At 40.3% G+C, this 10,695-nt stretch overlaps 1 long non-coding RNA gene across 1 annotated transcript; it reads left to right on the top strand.

Annotated features, from left to right (window-relative positions):
- Positions 1 to 204: 204 nt before the first annotated feature.
- On the top strand, positions 205 to 10,319 carry LOC309716409. Its single transcript, XR_014279424.1, has 2 exons — positions 205 to 1,921; positions 9,577 to 10,319. It is a non-coding gene; the product is annotated as an uncharacterized lncRNA (long non-coding RNA).
- The last annotated feature ends 376 nt before the right edge of the window (positions 10,320 to 10,695 follow it).

Here is a 10,695-nt window from a genome sequence, read left to right as displayed (position 1 = left end):
CTGCAGTGTATAAAAATTGGTGTATTTCAAAAATAAACCTATTAAGACACTCAAAATAAATTTCCTGTGGTGGGAAACTATTTTGTGCAACTTTTTTGTATTTACAGTTTTGAGAGATAAGCCTCTTAAATTTCTCTAACTAGAAATATATGTTAAAAAAAACAAAAACGATTTTCAATCTTTTTGTAGTTTATTGCACTTTTTTGTAATTTATGTAATGTTAAGGTTCAAAATATTGGGGATGGAGACAAGAGAAAAAACCACAATAACAACACTGGTCCGGCCGGGTTGAGTCAAACGATGATTTAATGATCACACACGTGGGAGATGGACACTGATGCAGACAGCCTCAAAATCTCAAAATGGTGGAGCATTGCTCAAACTTTTATAACCTCTGGTGCCTCCACCTTATCATAAAAAGCCTAAACATTCACATGCTCTCTCTCACACAGCGCCTGAGCTACGACCTTGGCTCCCTGTTTATCTGCTCCTGCTGAAATGGGGCAGAAAACTCCAGCACACTCTGTTCTCTTCTACTCAGACAAATTAGACAATAACCTTCTGCGAACAGTATTTCTTATAACTCAGCAATATAATGCATCATAAAACAATATCATTCATTCACAACAAGTCAGCAATTTAATGTAATGCAAATCAGTTTAACTAATGCAATAGTTATCAGCTTCTTCTAATTCAGGAGAATAATGCAAACTAAAACTACATAATAATTCACAATCTTTAATTCGGGGTATAACATGGCATAAAATAATATCATAATTTTACAATTCCCCCTGATGAGGTCATTAGAATAATGACCTCACAAACACCCTGTAGCCCAGTGTGGCCGGGTTCATCTCTTCTCACTCCTGAGGTCCTTTGTCCCCCTGAGGGGCGAACCATATGTGAGATGACCTCTGTGTTTGCGCAATTCAAATGCAAGAAAAACTAGGATTCCAACAGTAGCAGGTCCAGATGACACTCTCCTTGTCTCCCACTGCTTTCAGCCTTTATTCTATTGCTGCAGCTACCAGTGTCGTCCAGTTGGGTGATCCTCTGCTCTTAATTCTTCAACCTTAGGGGTTAGACAACCCTTCAGTCGTAACACAGATCAGGGGATTATTCTGCCCTGATTTCAAACAACGATCTGTGTATTCTCCAGAAAAGGAACAGGAAGGTGTCCCCTTTTTGCCCAAAAGCCTCTCGAACTTCGTTGGTCTGGTGTTCCCGGATTTCCGCCAACCCCTTCATGGTTATTGCTGTGTTTATGGGATCCATCCTTTTGTGGTGACTAGCTGGAGCCCAAACGCCATGACCCTTGGACCCAGTTGATGTCTCGGCAGTCACTGTGTCTGACTCTGCTACGGAGGGTCCTCGCATCTCTGTGACCTCGTCTGGTGTCTGTTCCTTTCTCTGTAAGAGACAGAAAACCAAAACACCTCTCTTCCTAACCCTAATAATCTAATGTTGTTATCTACTGACCTTCTAGTGATTCAGAATTGGTCTAAACATTCAGAATGTCCCAGGGACTTATTCTAATCATATCTTATGTGTGTGTAAGCATGTTTGCATTTAGCCCTCTGCACTCAAGGCATTTCCTACACTTTATCAGTCCGGACAGTCACGCCGAACGAAGCTTCTGACCTTCAAAAGGCCGAGTGCCAACTCGTTATAAGCACATTTGCAAGGTGTGTCTGAAAATTATTGAAACCCCTCTTTTTAACAAAAGACAAAAAATTAACAAATCTTCTAAACGCTATTCAGTTCATTTCAATGAGTAATGATTAAACATGAAAGTGATAGTTTATGCTTTTTCACTGATTCTCTAAAAGGTCCGTCTTCTCGGACCGCTATTAGCTTAAGCTTTACCATTCCTAAATTATTAAAGACACAAATGAAGTTATAAAATGTTCAAATAATCCTGGTTTGATGTTAAAGCTCAACCTTCCCCCCCTTTTTTGACACATTCCAATGTGTCAAATCAACGGAGCTAGAACATTCAAAAAAAAAAAAAAAAGTTAGGCAGCTACACAGTTTCCCAGACTCTTAAGGTGATCCGCGTGTAACGTTCTGACTCAGGTATTTAATATTTTAATAAATCTCGTTTAATTAACTGCCACTATTTAAACTAACCTTAAAGACATAATTGAAGAAAAGATCACAAAGAATAACATGATATCAATGTTTTGTAAGCGCGTGCGGCCCTCCATGCTCGAAGCCTTTCCCCTCAATAGATCAGTCAGACATTCACGCTGACTGTAGCTTTTAACCCTTATTAACTTGAGCACAACTCTACAATGAGCAACAAGTTGCAATATGTATAAAAATGATCATGGTTACACCTGCAATGAAAAATTATATCATTATCCTAACACCTGTAAATGGAAGATTCATCAGAAGTTATAACAATCACAGGAACACAGATGTTAGTATAAGGTCAAAAGCTTCAATAAATGATCATCGATGCAATGCTTGTTGCATGATTCTCATACAATAATAATGCTGACATTGAAAATAACAGTATAACACCCCCTTTTGTCCCGTTTCACTTGACACCTAAACGTTTATAAATGCCTCTTTAATTCTTGATTTTATTTCCCCCTTTTCTCCCCTTACTGACCACAGCAGGGGGATCTTAGTTTTGAATCAGCCATGAATCCAGCTCATCTGATTCATCAGTGAGCTCCACCATCACTGGCGTCTGACAGGGTGGTGCTGCATACTCTTCCTTTAATGTCACTATTTTCAATCTGTTAATTAGAGTGTTTAAACCTGAAGTCGACTACGTCCACAACAAGTCAATACAGCTGTAAATGTGGCCAATTATCAATCTATTACCAATCAATAACAACAGATAACTTCTATTTTATGCATGCTTTTAATCAACCACTCACCCAGAGGATCTCCAATCCCAGCAAGTTCCTTCTCCTCCTTTAATGAGTCTGTCCTCCTTCCATGCCCTGGTAACTGGTCCATCCAGAGCCATATGATCTCAAATATACATACAACAAGCCAAACCACACCTTGGTCACACCAACCCCTTCCCACCCCCAAGATGTCCAATGCCATCCTAGTATGGACTGTCAAATGTGGCTTTAACGCTGACTGTCCTGACAATCCATTTTATAACGTTTCCTGGTCAGATTTGCCAATCTCTGCACCAGGGTTTTAAACGTTTCGCCATTTTCATTAGGTTTTATTTTTTATTTAGTTTCGACTCCAGATTTTCAATTTTTTGCCAGTTGTAATTAGTTTTTACCAATTCTTTGCTAGTTTAGTCTAGTTTTTATTTTCTGAAAATCCTTAGTTTCAATTTAGTTTTATTTGTGTTTTGCAAAAATTAAGTGTAACAAAATCCCAGTTCCATCATATCAATCATGCTCTTCTGATTATCCTTGGGTGTTGAGACTAATAACTATTAACTCTTGCCGCACCGAGTGGTCCTAATTTTGGTTCAAGTTAATTGATAACCTTTTGAAGGCGATTGTTTCACACCTTTATTTAGATGTCCCAGTCCTGTTATCTCGGGATACATCACGCTGCCTTATCTGGGGTTAGCTGTTTTCTTGGGATGCGAGTTAAGTGGGTGAGCTCTAAAAAGAGGGGGAGTATGCTCCCCCTGATGAGGTCTTCTAGGTAAGCTAGGTTAACCTTCTTGTGTGAGCTTTTCAAGTGCACTTTTAAGGTTTGTGGGATTTTTTTTGTTTTATAAATGTCCCTCAAGACCCCCTGATGACCCAGTAATTCATTTTTGCGCACTGTAGTACACATTTAGTTTTTTGCTTGTAGCTCTCATACTCTACTTGCCACTCCTCTAAGTCCTGATGTTTCTTAGAGAGGACAACAGAACCTTTAAAATTATGTCACATGTGTGGGGGTGTGGCCTTGCCAATTGTTTTTCCCACCTTTTCAAAATGGCTGGCGTGCCCACAAGCACATTTTATGGAAGAAAGAAAGGTAAGCTTGATATTTACAATTAAAATGTTTTGTTAAACTCAGATTTTTATTTTATTCAAAAAATAAACATCTAGTAAATAATTTCAGGGGTCTTTAAGAATTAGGCTCATTTACTTTCACAGGGAACATGACTAATTTATTAATGTGTGCTCTACACATTGGGACTTTATATTTATATTTATTTCACTTTTTCCTAATACCCAACTTTTGACAAAGGCGGAGAGAATTCTTAACACAATTATTAAGGGAGATTCAAACATAGATTTTTCAAAATATGAGAGGGTCAGGACCCACTAGAAGCCACACAAAGATTATCGAGATGCAGTGGCAGATGTAATAGAGAAAGACACAGGGCCACCTGAAATCTGTCATCCTATCTGGTGCAAAACCAACATGTAGGAGAATCTGGAATTTTGATTTTGAGTTAAAAATAAAATATGGGTAAAATGCAGAAATCTTTTCCAGTAAAGTAAAAAATAAGAGTCGCAATTATAGTTGAATCCATAACACCTAATTGTTTCTACAAGATCACGTCGTTGCTGAAAGTTATCAGTGATCTCAATGTGTGAAAGGAACTCACAGTATCTGGAGTTTAAGCTCCTCTTGGCTGAGAAACCTGGGACAAACATGTGAACAAGACCTGAATAATACCAGTAATGAAGACTTCTCTCCAAAGATCAATAAAAGGAAGCCCCAATCTGATGAGAGTCTAGCAAAATATGGTTCACTCCACTTGCCTGAAATGGTTAGCAGTCCAAGGCATTTCAGTTGTAGAATGATTGGGTACAACAATGAAACAGATGTGAGATGAGGGAAGTGCCAAATGTTCCTTTGTGTCTCCAAATAAAATCAGTACTTCCTCAGATATCCTAAATAAATTGACTTTTGTGAAATAGAAAGTTCAGTGCCATCACTTATTCCTAAACCAATAGTTTACAGCTAGTGAAGTGTCAGTGACTTCTGGGTTGGTCCCTGATCTTCATCTTATGAGATTGTTATTTTAATAACACTTGATTCATTTAAAAGAAAAAAGAAAAAAAAGAAAAAAGAAAAAACGAAAATATTTTCTCCCTGTTTTTTCTTATTCTCTGGGTCTCAGGAGGACATTACGTCCCTCTCCACTACAAGACTCTTGTTATGTCTACAAAACAGTCATATTAAAATCATCCTCAATTCTCACTCCCTAGCAGATCATTACATGAAGAAACCTTTGGAATGCAAGCATGCTGATCCACACAGGTATGCACACATGGGTATTCACAGACGCGGACTAAAGCTTTCTTAGCTGCTGCCTCAAAGCACACTGTGCGCTGTCTATCTTGCGTGCTGCACAATATCGTTTATTACTTAGTAAATACTGATATCTATGACTAGCTAGTTTATTGTGATGGTGCTTTGTTTTCTCTATTATTATGTTGCTCTTTGTTGTTTGCTGTCTCCTCTGTTTGTTTTTGTTTGTTTGTTTGTTTGTTTTTTTTCTCCATACAGGTGACCCAGGAGTTTTGTTTTTTTTTGTCTCTCTTCCCCCCCCTTCTCACCGTCTCTTCTCCCCTTTGGTTTTCTTTCTTTCTCTCCCCCTCTCTCTCTCATTCATTCCCCCTGTCCTATTTATTAAAAAAAAAAAAAAAAAAAAAAGACAAAGGATGAACTGAAGCTCTGCCATCACGTAATGTCGCATACTGCTGTTTCTGATGTCATTTAAAAAAAAAAAAAAAAAAAAATCATCCTCAATTCTATTCTGGCGCTGTCTCCCGACTTTTCCTGACCTGATTCTGCGCGTGAACGGAGCAGCAACACAGACGACTCGACTAACGTACTACCTTAATTTCACTACAGCAGGGCACGCACACATCAATGCAACCAAACACATTTTGCTATAAATCTAGTTAATTTTAGTTAGTTTTGTGAACATTCAGTACAGTTTTAGTTAGTATTTCTTTTTTTTTTATTTTATTACCGTTAACGCAAATTTTTCCACTTCTACTTTTCGTTATTTCCTTTGTTGTCTTTAATAATAATAATCTCCTCTGCACCCTTGAATAAACACCATTAACATGATCAACCTTTTGCTGCTTGTTTTTTCACCATCTTATTGAATCAAATACTTCATCCTTATGTGGTTTACGACATTATATTTATCTAAATCTCCACTTTGTGTCTAAATGTTTGAAGAATTTTTGAGGGTCAAATTTTGAGAATTTGACCATAGTGAAAGTTATGGCGTTATCACCCCCTTTGGGGATTACCTTTTTCCAGTTTTGATGATATTCCTCCCCGTTCTTTATTTTTGCAAGTACCCCTCTTCGGTGGCGAGAAACTGTTGGTGTGATCAAGCGGGTGCTGTAAAAACAAAAGCTCAGGACAGAACAGTCACCAGTCATGTACTTCATTCAAAATTAACAAATATCAAGCTTCATATTGATCCTCTGAGTGTAATGGTACATTTTAATTTGCACTTCTAAAAACAATATTTTCTTTATTTTACTCTTGTTCTTGTGCAGCACCACCCCTCAGCACATGCCCCTGTTATTTTATCTTACTTTTAAATTGTTGACTACTTCAAGAGAGCGCCCAAAAGACGGGGACCAGTGTTTATCATTACATATCTCCATTTCGAGTGTGGCTGTCTATCATTCCCCTCTTATTCATAGACCTTGGTGGAGGGTTTTTTGTTTGTTTGTTTTTTTCTAAAATTAATTGACTCTCTATAGTGACCCACTATGGTTAATAATAACATGCTCAGTCATGAGTGGGATCAAACCTTTTCTTCACTTTAGCATTTAATATTCCCAACAATATAATGTGATACCTTAATTAAAACACAGCTACTAAAACACAATTTCCTTAATGCAAACATCAGTAGCTCAAAATTAGCAACCAAAGGGTTCAGTCTGCAGTTCACACTGCTGTGAAGCTACAGCTCTTTAGTCTCTGTCATTCTTCTGTTCTTGCAGACAAAACAAAGCAAAACAAAACATCCACCCTTCTTTTATAGGCTGGGTGAATTGTCTGTGGACATTCAATAATCCTAAAGTCAGCACCGTTTTTGTCTCAGTATCAAGTCAGTTAAACTTTTAGTCGTCAGTCATATGCATACATCCACACACATTCATACCAAAAGTTGCTGATAATGGAGTCTCACGCGCAGCCTATTCGAGGCTCCATCACCAGCAAGATGACGTCATCATTTTAAAGGAAACAACTCCTTGTTTGTTTTTCCTTCTTTGGACTGGATTGACTCGCTGCAATCCTTTTAGGCTTCAGGATCAGTGTCCCATATAAGTGAATTTTCTCCCAAGCTCATTATAATCATGGAGAAAAAATACTTTGCGACTGTTTTCAATAAGAATATTTAATAGCGCTTTAAAGTTCAATCTCTCAGGCCTGGATTAAAGAGCTGATTTGTTAAATCAGGAACTCACAAAATACCAAAATATCACCACCGGTGGATCACACCTCTCAGATGTTCTTATCTCAGTGCACTGTAACAAAAGCAAAAACAAACGTAAACAATAAAGCACTCATATAATAACAGATACTGGGGCCCATTGCAAACATGTCCAAAGTTCAAACCATCTTTCTCTCTCTTAGAGAAAGAGAACAATCCAAACCTCACTGATAGAATCAACCTAGTGTCAAACAAAACCCAAAGATCAACCAAAACTCCTTTTTGCACCAACAAAACATGTTGGATTTACTTGACTCAATAGTGGACACTAGTTACACACCAACTCTTTACCTTGGCAAAAACGTAAACAACTAAGTTGAATCAACACAACCTTTTCATAATCTCTTCGAAATAAAACTCACACCATTCATTCATCATTTTCGCTCTGTACCACTGCTCCTTGTTAGACTGTGTGAAGCACAGTAAACAATTCAGTGGAGGCTTTGAGCCATAAACAGACATCACGCACAGACATTGTTTTCATTATCAAAGTGCTTCAGACCATGTCCTCTAAATCTACACAAATGCCCTCTGCGTGGCATGAAATACATTTAAGCAATAAATAATCAATCAGTTCTTGCTGTTGTAACCAACTCCGTATTTGGATGTTTGTGTGCAGCATTTGTTAGTAAAGCATTCTTCATTGCATCAGCGTGTGTGTGTGTGGATCACTTCTCAGTTCATTGAATCAACATTTTAATTTGTGTGTGTGTGTGTGTCATTTCTCCCTCAATCAACGAGTGCATATGTTCATATGTATGTTTCTTTTCACTCTGAGTCGGTGCATGTAGATGTGTGTGTTTGTGTGGGTGTTTGTGTTCATCACTTTCCTGTTGTAGTGTTCTGGATAAACCACGGCCTGAAGCGTGCCCTGGGTCCTGCCCTCCTCCTTTTCAGTCTGTTTGCATCCATTGGTGCTGCTGCTCAGAGTTCTGTCCATACTGGTTCTGGCCCCAATTGAGGCAGTCCTTTTCTCCAGTGTCCAGCATCTTCTCCTTATTTCGCTCCTCCTTAACTTGACCCTTTTGCTTCGGTCTTCCTTCAGGGTTTTGATACGCAGCTCAATTGTCTGGATGTCCGTTTGTTGCTTGCAGAAGTGCGACTGCTGTCCGTTTGTTTGCAGGTGGAACGGCTGACATCCAGAAGGTGTATAGGAGAGTCTGCAGCTTCCACCTCCCCAGTGGAAGACCTCAATCTTTGTTCTGTTAGTTTAACACAGGCCTCAAGGCTCTCTGGGATCCCTGCTTGCACTCTCAAGCCCACGGCTCAGGTCGTAGTCGTGGTCCCATTCCAGGGGAATGGAGTCCATGGTTGTTTGGGTGTCTCGGCCCGAGCGTTCAGTCCAGAGCTGGGCAGCCCAGGACGCTGAGCGATCGGAGGACGGCAGAGGTGACAGGAAGCCATCCCCCTAACGTTCGCTCCATAGCAGACCGGACAAATCACACTGCTCATCTAGCTCCAGGATGCTCCGGCCTGATTTCAAGTCCGGTGTCTTGGACTCCAAGCCTGATGGGTTCGATTTTCAGCTAGCTCCTCCTGGGCCATGCTCAGTTTCTGCTCTGATGCCTCGAGGTCTTATTGAGGGCAGAAACCTCAGAGTCTTTTCCGTAGAAATCAGATTTAAGTCCATTGATGTTTTCCTTGCTTTGCTCCACGGCCTTTTGCGGCTCTGCTGTTCGGCTCTTCTCAGAGGTCAGCTCCTGGCCGAGCCCCGACACCTGTGCCTTCAGCTTATTTTCTCCTGGTGTTTTGTCCATTCTGAGGTGCCTCCTGACCTCAGTTACTCCTCCTGTCTCTGGCACGCCCTTTTTGCTGCCCGATGGTCATTGTTGGTCCGTCACTGTCCTGCACAGTTTTAATGCAGAGTGGTTAAGGTCAGCATGGTTTTGCTCGGCCTCACTTTTCATCTGGGCTTAATGGGCGTCTCGTCACAGCTCTGTCAGCTGAAGCTGTCTTTTTCCATATGGCAAGAATGTAAAGAGTGTGTGAGAGGGGTGTGTCCAATCAGGCACAATGCTGGTGGCTTTGCGAGTGCCTCGTTTTCCAAATCCAGATGTTTATTTGTCACGTACACAGCAACAGAGAGAACAGTCTGTTGTTGGGATGGCTGAGGTCCTTCACGATCTTCCTGGTCTTGGTCCAGCACCGCCTGCTGTAGATTGAGTGCAGGTCAGGGTGCTCGGAGCGGATGGTGCGCTCAGCTGATTGCACAACCCTCTGTAGTGCTTGTCTGTCCGGCATGGTGCTGTTCCCGAACCAGACAGTGATATAGCTGCTCAGGATGCTCTCAATAATTCCTTTATATAAGGTGGTCAGAATCGGTGGTGGGAGCCGGGCCTTTCTCAGTCTTCTCAGAAAGAAAAGACGCTGACAGAAATCTCCCCGTGTAGTGAAACGGGCCTTGGATTACCGCTCTCCGTCTCTGCTGCATGAGATCATTTTCCTGCAGCACTGTTGACATTTTCAAGTTGTTGTTGCGGGTTCAGCTGCTTTAGCATTTGGTCAGGGTCACATCAAAGATGGTAGAGGAGAGAGCAAAGATGGTAGAGGGGAGAGCAGGAGTCCAGGGTCAGCCTCGGCTTTTCCGGGCCGACAAAGCAGCCTGTAATCAAGCATAAAGAGAAAAAACAAAACAAAACAAAAACAAAAACAAACGAACAGGAAAATCATGTTGTATTGGCTGTGTTACTCAGAGAGGGGAAAAACAACGGGACCAGGCCCTGTGTCAGCCTTCTCTCCCCCTTTTTTTTGTTTTTTCTCACCATATAATCCTCTCATAACCCACCAAGCTGACAGGACAACACAGGTACATGTTAAAATTCTTAAGATCATGTTTAAAGCACAAAAATGGAATTTTCTTTCATTCAGTAATCACTTGTATTAATCAATCAGAAGAAAACATGTCACAATTTGACTTTTATTAACCACTAAATTTGTCGTGTTATCACTGGTTGTGATTTTTTTTTTTTTTTTTTTGAAGTTAAGTTGTTGTCCTGCAACCCAGAGGGTTTATTTGTTAGTAGTGGATAAACTTTATTGTGTAACGGCGGGTGTATGTTAAGCTTCACTGCTTTAAACTTGCTGGAAAATCTTCACGTGTTCATGGGTGTAAGCTGTTTCTTCATTGCGTGTATGTGTGTTTGTAGATGGGCTAATTTAACGTTTTTTCTCAAACGAGGCATTTCTCTAGCACGTGCCTCTCTCTCACATTTCTCTGCTTGTGTGTGTTTTTGTTTCACCTTCTTGTTGTGATGCTCCAGGCGCCTTCCCAACCTCCACAAGTCTGTTGGCCG

Source organism: Aulonocara stuartgranti (assembly GCF_965226115.1).
Source record: "Aulonocara stuartgranti genome assembly, chromosome: 10".
In the NCBI taxonomy this organism is placed as follows: Eukaryota; Metazoa; Chordata; class Actinopteri; order Cichliformes; family Cichlidae; genus Aulonocara; species Aulonocara stuartgranti.
Note: the sequence above shows the minus strand (reverse complement) of the source record. Positions and strands in the feature narration are given on the sequence as shown.